Genomic DNA, 19875 nt, shown 5'->3' with positions numbered 1-19875 from the left:
CATTTTTGTTTGTATATTTTCCCTCTCACTAGACTACGAGATTCGGGAGGAAGTTTTGTTTCATTTATATCCACAATACTGAAAATACAGATGCTCCAAAAATGTTCGCTGAGCAAATAGATCTGCCTCCTAAGCTAAAGTGTGTATTTCCTGAACACCTAACTCAGGTGCTGTCTGACTGTTGTACAAAGGAAAACAAAACGTCCTCTTCTCTTCTAGTTAGCTTCTGCCTCCGTTTTTACAACATTCTCTTTCCTGAAGTTAGCTAATCTTATCGTTAAAAATATCCTAAGAATTCTCTTTGGTTTTTCTAATCTTCTGTATAACAATGTGGTGGAATTAGAGGCACTGGGATAACCGCTCTGCAATCTCTAGCAATCAGAAGCACTTTGACCCGAGAAGATGGGCAGTGATGAATCAATTGTTTTTGAAAGTCTATCACCCAAACAGTGGAAAATCAAAAACAAAAATAAACATGAAACTTGACTCTGCTATCTGCTATGGCTATGCGTCTATGCTCTGTAGCTGTTTCCTCTGAATTGAAGTGTGTTCATGAGATCCAGGAAGCTAAGGAAACTTACAAGGCACAGAGAGCTCAGAAAGCCACAAAGTTCACAAGGCCCCTCCCTACCCAAGGCTATTAAAGCGGGACAGAATCACTGGGGTGAGGAGAGCTTCCTGTGGAGCTGCCTATAACTTGCCGGGGAGTTCCAGGGAGGCAGCTTGTGTGAGCTGTCATTCATGCTGGGGTAGGCTCGTCTGTGACACGGCTCTCATGACTTGGCCATGTTCCTATAAGTAACACTTCACCCATGCTCCTGTGAGTAACGCTCATTGGCTTGCCAAGCAAGACATGGCTGGAATCGTCTCTCTGGTCCTTGTTGAGGCCCTGTCTGGATGAATAGACCTTTGCTCACATCTCCTCAGAGAAACAGTACACATCAATGAATTAAAATTTTAGATAAATTAAATTTATATAAACTTAATGGTTTACTAAATACAGGAGGAAATGTTCAATCAAGGATGAAACATTTTCTAGACATTAGAATCTATTCCTAAATTGTCCCTTCCACTTGGACTTTCCTCTGACTTGCAGCATTTCAAATTGCTTGTGTCTCTCAAATCAGGTCCTTTTCTGTAGGCTGACAGACTCGGATTATGATCAATTTATTCCTTTTCTCTACAAAATCATTCAACTTCCAGTTCAGTGTTCTTCACTTATGAATGAGAACCCCCCACCCCCAACTTCAGATAAAGGGTTTAGGTCGGAGAACAGCTGGGCAGTAAAGCATTTGCTGTGCGTGCGTGAGGACCTGAGTTCAGTTCCCAGAACAGTGCTGAGTGTCCTGTACACGTTATAATCACAGGGCTGGGAAGTAGAACCGGAAAGATCACCGGGGCTCAGTGGGCAGCCACTCGAAGCTAATTCCTAAGCTCCAGGCCAATGAGAGACCCTGGATCAGAGGAGGTGGCAGCATTCCTCAGGATGACACCCGGAGTTGGCCTCAAGCTTCTGGAAGCATGCTCAGGCATGTGCATGCCAACACACACACACACACACACACACACACACACACACACACACATGAGCACCTGCACATATACACAGACATACACAGTCACATACACAGAGAAAATAATAAATTTTAAAATACTATGGGATCAAACCAATCTCATCTCTCCCTGGTATATATCTTGCTCTAAATTCACAAGCCTCGGGAAACTACTTTTGAAAAACAGATTTTATCTCTGTCAATATCTCATATCCTTTTTTCTCAGTAAGGAGTTCCAGCAGGGCCATGTACCACAATTCATTTCTTTCTAGCAGAAAATGTCCAGCCTCTGAAAACAGATCTTCATTTCTGAAGCCCACGCCTTGTCTCGTAGTCTAGTCTGTCACCAGGAAAGAGAGCCACGCCTCTCTTTGATCATGTTAGCAGGTATGTTTAAGATTCTGCCTATCCGTTTGTAGACAGCAGAGGTGAGGCTGTCTGTTGAACTAAACATGGCATACTGTCAGAACCCAGTGCGACCCTGGACTTGCTTCAACAAGGACAGCCTACTCCCAACTCGTATTCTGCCCCTTTCAGCAGAAACGCCTCCTTTAGCTTCATTTACAAACTTTAAAACATCACGGCAGTTGATATCCAGAATTTCTCCTCTTCTGCCTTTTTATAACTTCTATTTGGCTTGTGGTTTGTTTCATTATAAACTTACTTCTCCAGGCTTCTGAACAAACTTCACTTCTATGGCATTTGACAGAAAATACAGAAAAAAAGAAAAGAAAAAAACCTGTGGCTGTTGTCAAACGCTGTATAAGGAAGTGGTTTCCCTGGCAACCATAACCACAAGCAAGCTATTGGAACCTCTTTCTCACTGTGTGATTTGTTTGGTTGCTAAAACACTTCAAACTTTTTTGTACATAGTCAGGTAGCAAATATCTCGATCTCCAGAGCGAGCTCGAAGCAGAGCAGGTGATAAAGTGCTGGAACAAACTCTGAGGTGGTAAACACTCGTCATTCACGTAATCAAGTTCAGCCTTGTGATTAATCTCTAAAGGGCAAATGCTAAGGTTTGATATTTAAGAATTCTAATAGGTTACTGCCACAAGGACACGTGTTTTAGATGGCAGTAGTTAGAAATTCCAAAGAAGTCAAAAATTTCACTTAAAAGACAAGTGACATTTTGATTTTATTAATTCATAAACAGGTGCCAAATACTGGTTCTCCAATGGGTAAATGGCCAGCCCTGAGCTTATCAATAAAATATCAGAAATTTGGTAAAAGTCCTCCTAAGTGCATGTTCTCTCTCTCTCTCTCTCTCTCTCTCTCTCTCTCTCTCTCTCTCTCCTCCCCCTCTGTGTGTGGTGTGTGTCTGTCTCTCTCTCTCCCTTCCCTCCATCTCTTTACATATGTGTGTATATATATACATATATATGTGTGTGTGTGTATGCATATATGTATGTATATGTGCAAAATAGCAGTTTAAATTAGCTACTGAAGAATTTCTATGGTTTCTTATTAAAGCTTATGAAATCTAAAGGATCTCTATTTCGGGAAAACATTGGAAATAAAGATGTCTCTCAAATACCAGGACTTTTTACAAGAAAGAGAAGTTATACAGCTTGCCTGGATTACAGAAACTTCATAAAATTAATAGAACATGTATAAAAATGCCATAAACCTCTCCAGACACTAGTACTAGTAAGATCGTAGCACCCCATGCTGTCTGGACCTTCTGGAACCTGTCAACCTGTCAAGGATGGGATATAACATGACACCCACACACACGGAGAGGCAGGGGAGGGGGTCACCCCAGTAATCCCAGCCTTGGCAGAGTAGAAGCAAGAGAAACCATAGCTCAGTGTCTACTCGAGAGTCTGTATTAAAAACAGCAACATCAACAACCACACTTTCCAACCTTCCTATTCTGCCACAAACCATTACTGACAGACAGGTCGCTGTCAGAGCAACCTGAGGGAAACATATAATCTTGTTTATGCCCGTGTACTTAATAGAAAGAGCACTGTAGAAAAAAGGTGGCCTCTAAGTTTCATCAAGAGAGATGGTGGAAAGGGAGAAATTAGAGCTCCGGCCACCAGGTCAGTTGAGCAGCAGGTAGGGAAATTATAGAGCTCTAATCCCAGGTTTTTAGATTCTTTTGGGGGAGTAGTCAGAGATAGACCTTTTGTTTTGCTTTGTTTTTTAAAGTTTTTCAAGACAGGTTAGCCCTAGTCGTCCTGGAACTTGCTCTGTAGACCAGGCTGCACTCAAACTCACAGAGATCAACTTGCCTCTGCCTCCCGAGTGCTGGGATTAAAGGCGTGCGCCACCACCAACCGGCTCTAATCACAGTTTTATATCAAAGTGCTGAGGATGCCTGTAGACTTGGGGATGAATTAAAATGGGAGAAAGGCATGCAGGCAGGAGGGGAGGGAGAGAAGAAGGGAGGGTACCTGGCAGAGAGACCAAGAAAAAACATGGATCAGCCTGTTCCGGGTTGGTGATGCTCAAAGCAACCAAAGCAAAAGTCAGGTTGCTGAATGGAAGCCAAGCCAGTGTGTGAATGATTCTGAGAACATTGGCAAAATAAATGTGTCAAAGAGATGTGTCTGGAGCCTGGTCTTGAATGGACCTCACTTCCTCATGGACCCAGGGAACTGACTCTTATGCACTGTTCGGTGGTCTGCAGAGACGGTTTGTGCTCATCTCCTCATTCATGTGTTAGGACAGAGGACATAGCACTGACAGCAATGCCACTGTTGCAATCCTTCTTTGGCTCACCTCCAAGAAGATGCAAGATGTTCTCGCCGGCGGGCTTCCGCGTTTGGATTCCCAACATTCACATGAAGAATTCTGTCCTGCTGTCTCAGGCCCGGTGGGTCACAGGCAGATTGAACTCTGGGAGGTATGTGTCAGGCAGGAATCCTCAAAATCATGGCTCTCAAGACTTCCAAAGCTTGTGTGAAATATCATCATAGAACATTGCTTCCAGGGTAGGAAACCCAGGCAGCCTTGTGAGGACTCTAACGTCTGCCCCTGGTAGTGCCAAGCTACTGAAGATCCTTATACCTGGACCTTTTGTAGAGTTCTTCCCATTTATTTATTTATTTATTTATTTATTTATTTATTTATTTACAAATGACACATTTGTACTTTAACCTAGCCTACAAGGAACTTAAGACAGAATTCTTGATTCTCTTGAACTGGAAGTTAAGCCCTTGGCCTTTATTTGAGGCTCCCTGGATCTCGTGTGTGATCTCTTTTGTGGTGCTATGCTTCTTGTTGCTACCCAAAGTGCTGTCCTTACAAAGATCAGTAGAAAGCCCCTTTGCCTTGCCACAAAGCGCTGGACTTGCGTGGCATTAGTTGTTCTTACAGATACGACCAACTTGGTAACGGATTGCATCCTCTTTGGGCACAAAGCCGAGCTGTGGCCACTGTTAATCTGTTATACGAAACATCTCATTGTGTGTTTTTAGTTTCTTCTGAATGTATCACCCTTCCTTCTGCTCCTGTGTTCTCTGCACCCAAATACCCCCACTTTGTAAATGCTGAAATTAGCATATTAAATAAAAACAGCACACGTTGGGAAGAACAGCTCTCTTGCCCACTGTAGGAGAGAGGTAACGGGTCTCTGTCAGGAACTGGGCAAGAATCCAGAGAGAGCATTGAATCTGTTTTCTCATAGAGAAGAAATGCAGCCAAATTTCAGACCAGTCACATCACCTTCATCCTCACTAGGGTTAATTTTTAGAGAACATTCTGGAATGTCATGCTTTCTCATTCATATTTATCTTAAACTAAAAGCCCGTATCCCTGGAAACCCCCTGGGCCCAGGAGCAAAGGGATGGTTGGTCACACATTAGTTATATACAAAGTTAATAACATACAAAACCCTACTTACTAATGTATATGTTGTTAGATAATGTAATAATCTACACATATATTTTATTCTTCAATGTATTAATATACTTATATCCTGTATTACTTTGTTACATTTATAGTATAATTATGTCAGTGGGTGTGTGATTTATACTTAAAAATATATTTGAATGAATATGTATTATATGGTACAGAAACCATTTGTGGCTTAGGCTTCAAGGGTGGGAGTTAAAGCAGGGTCTCACAGTGCAGTTCCAGCTGACTGGAAACTCATTATATAACTTAGGTTGGCCTGGAACTCGCAGAGACCTGCTTGCTTTTTTGCCTCTGGAGTCCTGGAATTAAAGGCCTGTGCTACCACACCCAACATAAGGTGTTGGTGTGTGTTTACATAAGCATTGTAAACAAATATCACAGAATCAGGTGGGCAAATTTTTTTATCTTGTTTTCTCCCCCGGAGTCCTACATGATTCAAGAAGGCCTGTGCTAGGGCTGAAGGGTAGAGTTCTGAGAGAACACGTGTGAGAGAGCACGTGTGAGAGAGCACGTGTGAGAGAGAACACGTGAGAGAGCACGTGTGAGAGAGCACGTGTGAGAGAACACGTGTGAGAGAACACGTGAGAGAGAACACGTGTGAGAGAGCATGTGTACGACCTTGGGTTCGATCCCGACTCCAGGAAAACACTGCTTTATTCCACTGCACCCGCAACGGATAGAGCTTCTAAATCCCCTTCAAAGAACTGAAAAGCAAGAAAAGAAAATGGTTTTAGAACTATCTGATTTTCCCAAATCTATCTCTCTTTCTCCATTTACCACAAAAGACAAGCATTCCCATAAGTTTATCTCAGGAAACAATAGGAAGAAAAAATGACTGTGCTCACAAAAACCAGATTTCACACACTGTGATGAGATTTTCAAACACCGTTGCTATAATACTTGATGAGCAAGAGGAAGGTTCTGGAAGAATGATGGTCGTGTATAGCCCTGTTAGAGAACTCATACCTCATGCATCAATCATTGGTCCTTCATGCATTTCAAAAATCAATCACTCAGAATACGCATACACAGAGATGTCCCCTGGTGAACAAACAGGTAGCTTCTGGTGCAGCCTCTCTGCCGAGCTCACTAAAATGCTACCAAATGAGGCTTATTCCCCTATGTTGTTTATTTCATGCACAGTAATATCAAAATTCTGTGTCTACGTTGAAGAAAGACTTACACTTTCCACTGGCATGGAGTCAGATAACTCAGTGAGGCCCTCAGACAGCCATGCACCTAAAGCTGGGAGCAATTTAGCCACATGTTCCCTGCCGTGAACGCCTAGACAAATCTTGGAATTTCAAGTCTCTCAAGTTCACCACCAAGACCAGTGGTTCTCAATCTTCCTAACGCTGAGACAGTTCCTTTAATACAGTTCCTCATGTTGTGGTGACCCCGCAACGGTATTATTTTTGTTGCTGTGACTTTGCTACTGCTATCAACCGCAGTGTAAATATTTGATATGCAGGATATCTGATAGGTGAGCCCTGTGAAAATGTCACTCCACGCCCTCTCCAGAGGAGTGTCAACCCACAGGTTGAGAAACACTGATCTAGACTACTCTTGCGAATTTCCAAGGCTCTAACTGAAATTGAGCCTGGCTCTCTTCACCGCAGGACTTAGCTGTGAAATTCATCAACAAGAAAGCACCTTCAAAACAAGACATACATTGTAATTAATCAGGGGTCCACATTATATGAGTGTGACAGACCGACGCTGACCCTGCTTTAAACTAACGACAGGAAAAGAAGCAAGCCCCAGAGCCGGAGTGCCAGTTTTTACAGACATTTGTGAAGAAGGAAAGAAGGAGTCATTTTTCTTTAGCGACGACTACAGCCATAAATCAGACATAACAAAATACGTTAGCACTGAGAAGACTGTGCCAATTTAAAAGGAACCACACATTTTTTAAAAAATGGTTAAGTATTTTGAGTTTGAGGGAATAAGAGATGGCTCAGTGGGTACATGCTGGCTAATTTTATGTCAACTTGACACAAGCTATGGCCTTCTGAGAGGACGGAACCTCAATTGAGAAAATGCCTGTAAGATTAGGCTACAGGCAGACAACCATATAAGGCATTTTCTGTATTAGTGATTGATAGGGGAGGTCCCAGCCCACGGAGATGGCGCCATCCCTGGGCTGGTGGCCCCAGGTTCTATGAGAAAGCAGGGTGAGCAAGCCTTAGAAGCAAGCCAGTAAGCAGCGCCCCTCCATGGTCTCTGCATCTGCTCCTGCCTCAGGTTCCTTCCCTGCTTGACAGCCAGGACAGCCAGGGCTTCACAAAGAAACCCTGTCTCAAAAAACAAAAAGCAAGCAAACAAACAAAATAACAAGAAAGAAAGAAATAGGAAGCCATTAACTTAGGGGCTGAAAAGCTACAGATTCCCAATCTGTCCTTGTCTTCTAAATGAATTCAAGTTATGGCAACACAATAAAAACCGCAGACAATTTAAAAATTCATGATCTGAAACATGGATGGTTTTAATATTAGGAATTCATTCTTTCACAAGTTATTGTAGATTATAGGAAAGAAATTAAGGAAAACTATTCAGAAATTCACATACAAATAAACGCTGAAGCGGTTACCTATACACAGGAGCCTAAAGGTAGCTTGAATTAAGAGAATACTCACAATGGCTTATTTGGGGGTAGTAATTATAACTGTAGTATGCAGGCTTTTAGCAGAAAAAAAAAGAACAAACAAACAAAACTCTTCAATTAAGGTCATTGATACCTAGTGTAGGAAGTTGCATAGAGGGTGATATGCCCAGGAGAGAGCTAGACACAAGCTGGGTCTTTCATTCAAGAAGCACAGCTAGCTGGCAGCCACTCCATGAGGAAGGAAGCAGGGCATAAACCACCCGAGCTCACACACCAACTCCGGAGGAGGTCAGAAGGCAGGGGGCTTTGGGAAAGGAGCAGCCGCTCCAGTTACTCACCGAGGAAGATGACGGGGTGAAGAAACATATGTTTCTCATCTTTGAGTTTTGATTCCAGGGCATTTATTTCTGTCACTTTTGAGAGAGTTGTATGAAGAATAAAATGTAGGTGTGAGTCAAAAAGCCCCGAAAATAAGCAAGAGGGAATAGGCTGGATAAATTATAGGAGATCTAACGGAGGAAGTGGTTCTGGGGAGTCAAATCACATTGATGGCTAAAGCAAATAGGCCCCAAAGTTGACCTGTCCCCCTCCACAACATTTTGCAGGGATAATAATGACATCTGAAGGACTTGTCAATGGACTACCCTGGGTCTGCTTAGACATGCACACTCTTGAGGGAAACACTCTTGCCACCGTCTTTTTCAGCATTCTGGAAACATTTGGTCTTCTTATGTCTTGGATCTAAATATATCTTCTTTCAAACCCCAAATGCAATTTATTCTGCAACTGTGCAAAATCAAATAGAACCCCCACATCTGGCAGCTCTCACAGATGTGACTCGTTTCAGCACAAGCAACTGGCAAGCCAAGCAAGCCATAATCACGGTTTAATTGCACGCAGGTGAGGTGAGGGGCAAGCTCTGTCTCTGTATCCCCAGAGCTGGGCTCCAGAAAACCTCAGCAGTGGTCCCACTGTGTTCCTCGGGCATCTAAGCTGATCCAGTAGAGGGCGGTGACAGACCCAGGAGCCTGACCTTAGCTAAGAACTCAGTGAAGGTGTCTCCTACCAATGCCTCATCTAAGCAAAACAGGAGGGTCACCTGAGTTCATTTCTCCCATCATGCTCTGGTCTGTGGCTACTCCCTCAGGAGCCCTGCGGCCATTACCAGCAGTCGTGAGAACAGAAATTATGACCTTCACCTCAAGCTGCAGCCCTAAAAACAGAAACCACAGCAGCTGCTACTACAAGGTTCAATATATGGCTTAGTTATATATTTCAGGCTTAAGGCTCTCCTGGGTGAGCTATGCGGGGCCACTGCTGTGCAAGGGGCGGAGGCAGAGTCCCTGAGACCCAAAGCAGATGTCCAAATCTAAGTAAGAAGGAATTCGAAGCAGGAAACAACCCGCGCTGGTCCTTAGCAAGCCTGTGGTTCTCTAATTAAACAGAACCCCTGACAGAACGGCACAGTTAATGCAGGAGAGATGAACTTAATTACGAACAGGCAAAAGCATGTTTCACTTTGCAAACACCGAATAAGCTGTGCAATTTATTAGCATGGATTATCAGTGGGGAGATACCTCTGGGGACTCTGGGCTCTGCGAATTTCTGAAGTAATTGATTTAAGACAAGCTGGAGACAAGCATTGTGCAAGAAGCTCCCCAATGAAACTGACTTCTCCGCTAAGGAAAACAACTGAAGTCATGTGCATTGCACCATGTAGATGCCATCAGGAGGTAGACCTTTCAATGACAACTAAAAATAGAGAACATTATAAATATAGGCGCTAAAAGATTTAGACTTTCAGCACTACTGCTTTTAATTTGTTTAGCAATGAAGTCATGTAAAAATAAATCCTATGTGTCTTCCACATATCTCAAATGTTTGAAAAAAACTAATATAAATGTGCTAGTAAACTCATTTCTGTCAAATGCTTTAAAATCAGTGACTAGGAATGAGGAGGGTGGATAAGATCAAGGTTTGTAGACAATCTGTTAACAAGATCAGCCAAAATTCAATTTTTGTAATTTTTTCGCAAGTATATTTGTAGATGATAACAGTGATTGCTCCAGCTAAATCACTGCAATGCGGATGGATGCTGTGTAACAGTCTCCCTAAAAACCTTGGGACACTCTTGAAGTTCAACTACAGACCAAGAAGTTTCAGTTCGGAAACTGAAATGAGCAGTCAGCTTGGATCGCTCCTAAGAGGCCCTAGGCTACTGTGACTTAAAATCTCATTTTAGGTGATTGTGGTAGAGACAGGCACACCCAAAGTGAAACAAGATAAAATAAAACTCAGTTCCTCTTCTTCCTGGGTACAGAACTCAATTCTACTATCATGTTGCCTTCTTTGTGACCGTTTGTCTAACCTGTCGCCAATGGGCCCCTTCCAGACCTGGTGTCTACAAATCTCCCACAGGCAGCCCCCCAATATCTCCCCAACAGCTGACTGGATGTAAGAACTCTGAGTGTTTAAACAGGAAGGAGTTCCTGAAGGCCTGGAGTTCTGGAGGCTCATGGAGAAGGCCATTTACAGAAATGCCCTTAACAGGTTTGGAAGCCCAAGACATAGACCTGGCCTGTGCTTGGCAACCAAGGTTTGGAAGTTTGCTATTTACTCTTACAAATTAATACAATGACCAAAGTAAGTATTAAAATAGTATCTGGGGGCTGGAGAGATGGTCCAGTGGTTAAGAGCACTGGCTGCTCTTCCAGAGGACCTGGGTTCAGTTCCCAGCACCCACATAGCAGCTCACAACTGTCTGTAATACTGTATACTGTTCCAACAGTTGGGTTTCTGCTACTTTGTGATCTGTTTCTCCTCAGAGGAGTGCTCCCCAATGATTTTGAATGCAGATCCTTCTATATCTACAATGCTGGACCATGGCAGAGTTAATGCCATAGTATACAGTTGACACGGGTGCTGATCTAGAACAGAGACTGTGCCCTGGTACTGGGATCAGTCCCAAAAGGTGTCTTAGAGGACATTAAAGTGTGCTCTTCCTTTGTAAGTGATCTGAAGCACAGACCAAAACTCTAAGCATCAAAACTGAATGTTGGTAGGAATAGTGAGCATCTCTTTCCACCTGCAAGCGTTGGGTTGTTAAATGGAAAGATTTTATATGTCCAAGGATCAGAATGATTCTGGTATGGAATTTCTTTATGAACAAGATAAAAAGGAGAAGTCAGTGAGAACTTTAATATTGGACCCATTCTATGGTCCGCAGTGACACCTGGAAGCAACCAGCAGAGAAACTGGGTGGTCACAGGTGGCCCAGGATTTCTACACAAATTACTAACGGAAGTAAGGGGACTTGGTAGAAAAAAAGAGTAAAACAATGTATGGCCTCAAGACATCCTGAATTCACACTCCACCTGCAGAGGCCAATTCTTTGGCCTGGTTGGAAGGGGTTTTTTGGGGCCCGTCCCAAGATATATTTAGGAGTCATTCCGCTTCGAAAGAATGTTATAATGAGATGGGCTGTGTACTGAGTGAGGTTCTCTCAACAAACCACCTTTAGAAATGGTGTTTGATATGGGGGGGGGGTGCACAATCACCTTTGATGAAGAGAGTGTTTTCCACTGGGAAATTAAAGTCTGGCTAAATTAGGCTTCACTTCAAATATTTAATCAATTAGAAGTGGTACAAAATATGAAGGAAGCTTTACTATATATAGATGAGTTTAGCGCAATTAGAAGCATTTCTGTATTTACTCTTCGCACTAATGTTTAATTCATCTGACTGACTCATGTGTAGTGTGGTAAAAGAACGGATGCATGTGAGATGGGCTATATTTATAGCAATAAAATACAACTAAGCAGTTTCATTTTGGAACATTATCCATGCTGCTCTCCATTTCACACAAGCTGCCTTGAGCATTATAGAGTTCACAAATCTTATTATTTCCAGATATTACTTCATTTTGATAGATTAGCAATGTTAACTAATACCAGTTTCTGGAATTTTACCTGTGTGTGTGTGTGATGTAGGTGCGTGTGTGGTGTGTGTGTGTGTGTGTGTGTGTGTGTGAATGTGTGTGGTATACATGTGTGTGTGCATGTGGTGTACGAGGGTGTGGTGTACATATGTGTGGTGTACATGTGTGGGTGTGCTATATATGTGAGCACATGTATGTGTATGTATGGTGTACGTGTTCATGATATACATGTGTGTAGTGTGTGTGTGCATGCATGTGTGTGGTATACATGTGTGTGCACGTATGTGTGTGGTGTACATGTGTGTGTGCACATGTATGTGTGCGTGCACTCACCTGTACATGTGCCTGTAGAGACCAAAGCTCGACTCTGAGTATCTCATATAGCTCTCCACCTTACTGTTTTGTGATATGGTTTCTCATAGAATTTGGAGCTGGCCTTAGAAAAGACTGGTTGGCCATTGAGCCCCTGGGAACCACCTATCTCTGTTCTTACCAGCCCAGAGGTAACGTGTTTGTGTGGCCACACCTAGCTTTTATAGAAGTACTAGAGATCCAAACACAGGTCCTAAAGCTAGCATAGCTGCTAGTGTAGCCATTTCCCTAGCTCAGTTACATGAAATATAAGTCGGGTTCTGATTTATTAAAAGTTGCTGTTTGGGTACGCAGAAAGGTATGATTATAGGTGAGGCAGTGATAGGAGGACTGGCTTTTGTGAAGGAAAACTTGCTGCTGTCTTTTCCTAAACCTTTGAAAAGAACAAGACCTGTCTCAGGGCTGTGTATGGTGAGACGGCGTTCCACCAAAGTATACCCACAATGTTTCTCCCAAGACCCTGTGAATGGGACCTTATTTGGGGAATTGTTTGACAGATGTAATTAAATTAGTAATTTTAAGACAAAACCACGTTGGTGGATTTAAGGTGGGTCCTGAGTCCACTGAGAAGTGTCCTTAGAAGATGAAAACCAAAAGATACTTGACACCAAGAGCAAAGGGAGAGAAAAGAGGCAAAGGCCACAAAAGATAGAGGCACACAAGCCAAGGGACATTTGGAGACATCATCAGCCGACTGAGGCAAAGAAGATCCCCTCAGGGTTTTTCAGAGAGATGTGACCCTGCCAACACCTTGCTTAGAGCTTTTGACCTCTAGACTAATGAGAGAATGAATGGCTTCTTCTGAAGGCATAAGGTTCATGCAATTCACTGTGGCCACCACAGGAAGTGGATGCCTTAACTTGGCAGCTGTTATTTTTTCTATCCTTCATATACCTGGATCTGATTGATGTCTCCACTTTTATCTATGGAGAAATGAATCTCAGAAAGTTAAGAAACTTGCCCCAGATCAACAGTCTGACCTGAGATTTCAGCTTCAAGCTCCCTTCTCCGTAGCCAGTGTCCCGTGGATACAGAGGCAGCGCCTCAGGGTTCCACATAGAAGCATTTAATTTCGTAGGCAGCTAGAATCATAGAAAGACAAGTTTAGGCTTCGGAATAATTTATGCCTCTGATAGCTTTTAACTTTAGCTGAGTTAAAAATCTAAAAATTTATACACACAGTGCATATTCCATACAGGAAATGCTCAGAAATGTTAATTATCATATTATTATCACATATGGTATTTGAAACCATATTCTAGCCCGGAAGGAAGACTTGATTTAAGTTTAAGTTAAAGTCAAGTTAGAATCACAGAAGCATATAAGAAACCAAACAAAACCATGAGTTACATTCTTCCTGGACCCTGAGATTCAGATGATCCGTCATAAAGGTATAAGGAGGGGACTCAAGAAAGCTTAGATGAGCAGTAAAGAAGGAGAGAGTAGAGCAAAGAGCACAGAACTAAAACAGTTGTGAACTCAGTCCCCGCTCTGCTGAAAGACGGACTTTAGCTTGAGCACTCTGAACATTAACGTAACTGAGATAGAAAACTACGGAAAGAACAAGAATCGCACTGGTAACAGGCACTCAGATAGTTGCTGATCTGTTATCTGGCTTGCGCGCACATGACTCAAGTATTTATAAAACCCAGGGTGACCTTCTTTTAAGTGACTAGGCTTCAGGAGGTGTCCTAACTTGACTTTCTGTTGCTACTATAAACCACTGACCGACAGTTTAGGGATGGAAAGGTTAATTAATTTCATCTTATTCTTCAAGATCACAGCCTATCATTGAGGGAGATCAGGGTAGAAACTTGAGCAGAAGCGGAGGCAGGAACCAGGAAGGAAGCCTGGTAACTGGTTTGCTGTCTCTAGCTCAGGCTCAGCCTGCTTTCTTGTACGAGCCAGGGGCTGTCACTGCCCGCAGTGGGCTGAGCCCTCCCACATCAATCAAGAATCAAGACAATTTCCTACAGACATGACCACAGGCCAGTTTGATCTGGGCACTCATCCATTTGAGATTCTCTTTCCAGATGACTTTTGGCTGTGTTGACAATAAAAACTGAGGATAGATGGGTTATGCTAGGAGGTTCTTCGTAACAGTCTGCAAGATAGACATCTTGAAGTCAAAAAGACATACTTGCCATCAGTCATTTCTACATAGGCATTCTTTCTCTGTCACATGTTGCTTTATTTGCTTTGTTTTGTTCCTATGATTTTAATATTTGATGGTAAACACCTTCTCACCTTCAAACGCAGACCAGATTAGGAACTTTTCATGTCTTAAAGCTATTAGGGTCTATCCATTTATTTCTAACTCTTTATCTTGGTTCCTTTATCACTGGGCTGATAGATTTCAGTCAAGAAGAATTTATTCTGTTCTTCATAATAAAGATTTGACTCAAATAAATCAGTGGAACCTGGAGGCTCCTGCATCCCCTCTAAGTGCCCTTACTCCTGACCCAAGATGGCTCTGGTCTTGGAGTGATGATGGTGGGGCAGGTGGGGTGGAAGATGCTGAGGAAGCTATTCAGACAGAGAACATAGTAGACAAGTCTATACCCCAACGGGGTTATCCCTGGCCCCTCAGAGTGGGAAAGACAGGTTGCATTCTACTATTTATTTCTGAGATTAGTGAGAAATGAATTAAAGTACACCCCAAATTCTCCATTGCTCAGGCATCATTGACAGGGAAAACAGGAAGCAAGATGGTTAATTTTGGCTAGTTCTGCTTCTTTTCTATCAAACCAGAAAATTCTTTTACCAGAATAAACCAGAGACATTAATCATGCCGCTATTTTTTATACAGCGGTGCCTCGATAAAGCTGGTAAGGGGAGGAGTCCAGCAGACACACTAGTAGTCACCTCAGTGAGAGGACCTTCCTCAAACCTCTCCTTGTCATTCTTTGGACTTTGTTTTCCCACCACTGATTCTGCTTTGAAAAGCTCTTTTCTGATTAGAACCAAAATGACATTCTGAAAGCACCCTTTTCTCCAGATTTAAGATGGATTTCAGAGGAGAGAAAAGGACAGGATGACCTAACTACATACATACACCTACACATATCTTCTTGGTCAACCTGGTGCAGAAACAAAGTGCAGTTGAGTAGTTAATTGAATGGGTTTCCAAATATTTACCGGAAGGAAATGATTCTGCATGCCACGAGGCAGAAAAGACACCCAGGATAGATTTCGAAGAGATTCACTGCTTTGCACACTGGCAAAGTCAACTTAACCAGACAAACATCGGCCTATAAATAAGTAATGGTCATTCTCACTGTGCCGGAAGGATTTCTGTCAGGCATGGGGCTCTATTCAGCTTCCATGAGTTTTGAAGGGATGCAAAAGTGCATTTTTGAAGGAAATAAGAAAATAGGCTTGATCAGGGACATTGTAGAAACAGCTGCCCTGACCCCAGCCTCGGACATGGGTCTGTGGAATCCATCAGCTTCCCACCCCCCACTCCCTAATTAGCTTCCAATACAGAAAAAAAAATTAAGAAGAGGGTGAGTGTAAATTTGTGCCACATACAAAAGCATACCATTGTGACAGAAAACACTAATCAAATGTTTGATGGGGAAAGCTCTATTGTGGACTCACTAAGAAGTTTCAACTACTCAATCTGTGAATAATCTATCAATATAGAAGGAGGCAGGAAGAAATAAATACTACTTGTGTTGGGATAAAGGAGAGGGATGGTGGAGGGGACACTACGGATGTTTGGAAGAGCCATAAGAAAACACATAACATTTTATTTACCTAAAAGTACATATACTTTTCATACAAGTATGTGTGTATACATACACAAATACAGTTCAAATCAAGTTATACCAGTTGGACTGAAAATGCTCCCACCAAGAGCCATAGATTATCAACACCAACAACAAAATCCAGAAACAGGCGTGAGGCTCCCACTTTACAGTTGCCAGTCAGAAGAGTCCAAGAGACTCCCCCAAACAATACAGGTAATTGTCGTTGTCCTAGGATGCCTCCCAGAGGCTGAAGGTAAGTCTCTGTTCGATTTGGACAAAAGACTTGAAGGATCCACGGTGGATCTGATGTGACAGGCTCCTCTCTGAGAACTAGCCTACATAGTACTGGTAGTAAGCTCCCAAGGGAAGAAAGCAGCCAATAGTCCTACCCAACTGATCACCTCTGTCCCATAGCAATGTTTAGCATGGCAAGATACCCCTAAGGGTTCAGGAGTGGCACTTCTAGCTTGGTGGTAACCAACAGCTGTCTAATTGGCCTGCTTAGTAAGAGAGAGATCATGCCTGGTACTGGAAACACAGTCGAATACTGGGAGTTTGTAGGTCATTCATCTTTTAAGGGCATGGATCTTAGAAGAGAACCTATACTATCGCTCTGCTATACCAGCATACTTCCTAACTGCGTTCTAAATACTTACCCTTATACATACAGATAAGCACAGCTCTTATTCCCCATCACAGAATCTTCTCTTTGCAACAGATGGAACCATTAAAGAAAACCACATCTGGTCAAAACTCAGAGAGTAACTCATCATGGGGAGCTGTGGTAGTCTACATGCAATTGGCCACCATTAGCTCGTAGGCAGTGGCACTATCAGGAGGTGTGGCTTTGCTGGGTGTGGCCTTGTTGGAAGAAGTATGTCACTGTAGGGTGGGCTTTGAGGTCTTCTTTGTTCAAACTTCACTCAGTGTGACACTCAGACCCCTTCTTGTTACATGTGTATCAAGATGTAGAACTCTTAGCTCCTTCTCCAGAACCATGTCTGCCTGCATGCCACCATGTTACACCATGATGGTAGTGGACTAAATCTCTGGTAATCTGAGTCACCCCAATTAAATATTTCTCCTTAACAAGAGTTGCCATGGTCAGGGTGTCTCTTCACAGCACTGAAACTCTAACTAAGACAGAAGTTAGTACCAGGGACTAGGATATTGCTATGATAATCATGACCATGCTTTTGCTTGGAGGAATTTGGACTTTGGTACTTTGGGTTAGGAAAGCAGCCAAATACTTTAAGCCCTACTTAGTGGACCATATTAGTAGGAACATGGAAGATCTGAACCGTGTGGCCTAACTCAAGAGGTTCCACAGGGGAAAACTTTCAGTATGTTGCCTAGAGATTGCTCTTGTGATATTTTGGTGAAGAATTTGGCTGTTTTTTGCCCCTTTTCCAGAGAGTCTGCCTAAGGCTAAAATGAAGAGTTCTGGATTAATTCCATTGGCAGAGGAAATCTCAAAACAGTCTAGTATAGATTCTGTCATATGGTTATTAGTGTTAACTCTAATGAAGATTTATAATAAAAAGGAGCAAGCTAAGAAAGTTAAAATACAAAATGTATAATTTGAGGAGAAAATGAGCACCGGGAAGTGGAATGGAGGCAAGACCTATGTTAAAGGAGATAAACAGATTAAGAAATGGAATAAAGGGAACATTCTCATGGCAAGAATCCACCCAGGTAACTTTACGATTTATAAAAAAGAATTAAAGAAAATCTTAGAGCCAGGTGTGGTGGTGCACATCATTAAATCCAGCACTCAGAAGGCAATGGTTGGTAGATCTATGAGTTTGAGGCCAGCCTGGTCTACAGAGCAAGTTCTAGGACAGTCAAGCTTTGACAGTGAAGGAAACCATAGAAAACAGAAAGCTGATAGAAATGTAATTGAATAAGGGGGGCCATGTTCCAGCCCAGCAAGCAGAACTTGATAGCTTCAGCCAATGGTTCTGGCCTTAGAGTCAAGGAGTGTCTAAGGAAAGCTGCTGAGGCCAGGCATGTGTCAGTGGTGTCCCTGAGTGGAAACCCAGAGAGGCCATTGCACAAAGCTGTAAAGTTGAAACCTGGATTGCCTTGGAGACCCCAAGATGTTGAAGATACCAGAGTCATGGGATACCTGTCAAGGAGAGCTGCTAACAGGGAGTAGAACCAGCCCGAGAGAAAGAAGTATGTTGCAGTCAACAAAGACGAAAGGAGGTGGAGGTCTGAAGAGCATTTTGACATCAGACATGGAGATGCAATGTGGAGTTTTCCAAACTGGTTTTCAGTTTTGCTTTGATCCAATATTGCCTCACTATGTTCCCTTCCCTGTGTTTTGGAATGGTAATATATATCCTGTGCCTTTATATCTTGGAAGTATGTAATCTGCTTTTTATTTTGATTTTATGGGGGATTGCAGTTAAGAGATTGCATGAATCTCATAAAAGACTGAACTTTTAAGCATTGTTGAGACGGTGATAGACTATGGGGACTTTTTAAGCTGGACCAAATACATTTTGCACTGTGACATTGCTGCAAGCTTATGGGGGCCGGGGAGTGGAATGTGGTAGTTTGAAATTAATTGGCCCCATAAGCTCATAGGCAGTGTCACTGTTGGGAGGTGTGACTTTGTTGGAGTAGGTATGACCTTGTTGGAAGAAGTATTGTCACTGTGGGATGGGTTTTAAGGTCTCCTTTGTTCAAGTTTCACTCAGTGTGACACTCAGACTTCTTCCTGTTGCCTATGCATCAAGATGAAGAACTCTCAGCTCCTTCTCCAGGATAATGTCTGACTGCACACCACCATATTGCACCATGATGGTAATGGACTAAACTTCTGATAATGTGAGCCACTCCAACTAAATGTTTTCCTTTATAAGAGTTGTCATGGTCCTGTTGTCTCTTCACAGAAATTGAACCCCTAACTAAGACAGGAGCCCAGCCCAAATGGATAAATCTACAATACAACTCCTGTACTTAAGGCTCAGTGAACACTGTGGGAAAAGTAATGGCAAGAATGTAAGGGCCATGAGACCAAAAAATCTGGTGTGATACTTTGCCTCCTAGAAACGACAGAGAAGCTTCATCCATGATACCTTAGCATATGGTTGCCTAAACAAGACCCAGACAACAGCAACAAAAAGCAAGTCAGATGTAATAAACTAAACTATCCCTACAGAGTGCGGAGTCTTATTAGGAATAGAAATGTCTTCAAAGTGCTTGGTTAAGGAAAAGAAGTTCTCTGTGCAGGGTATGAGCTTTCTGGAAGTCAAACTTCAGGCTTGCTGAAGTCAAACCCACCCAAGACTTCAGACATAGTCCCAACAGTGGTTGTGAGGAAAAGGGAGGAAGATAAAGATGGGGAGAGGGAGGGAAAGAGAGAGAGGGGAAGGAGGAAAGAGGGAGAAAGAGAGGAGAAAGGTGGGAAGAAAAGATGGAGGGAGAAGGAAGGGAGGAAGGAAGGGGTTCTCTTTTTCTGTATTTTTTATTTTTAATACCTCATTGGTGTAGGAGGGTCATCTGTCTATGTGTTACTTTCATTGGTTAAATAAAGGAACTGCCTTGGCTTTTGATAGGACAGCAGCTTGGATAGGTGGAGTAGACAAAACAGGATGCTGGGAGGAAGAAGGCAGTGTAGTAGATGCCATGATTCTCTGGCCTGAGATGAACGTAGGTTAGAATCTTCCCAGTAAGCCACGACCCCGTGGTGATACACAGATATCATACTAGATATGGGTTAAAGCAAGATGTGAGAATTATCCAATAGAAGGCTAGAACTAATGGGCCAAGCGGTGTTTA

The sequence above is a fragment of the Myodes glareolus genome, chromosome 5, assembly GCF_982192425.1.
Source record: "Myodes glareolus chromosome 5, mMyoGla1.1, whole genome shotgun sequence".
NCBI classification, from domain to species: Eukaryota; Metazoa; Chordata; class Mammalia; order Rodentia; family Cricetidae; genus Myodes; species Myodes glareolus.
Note: the sequence above shows the minus strand (reverse complement) of the source record.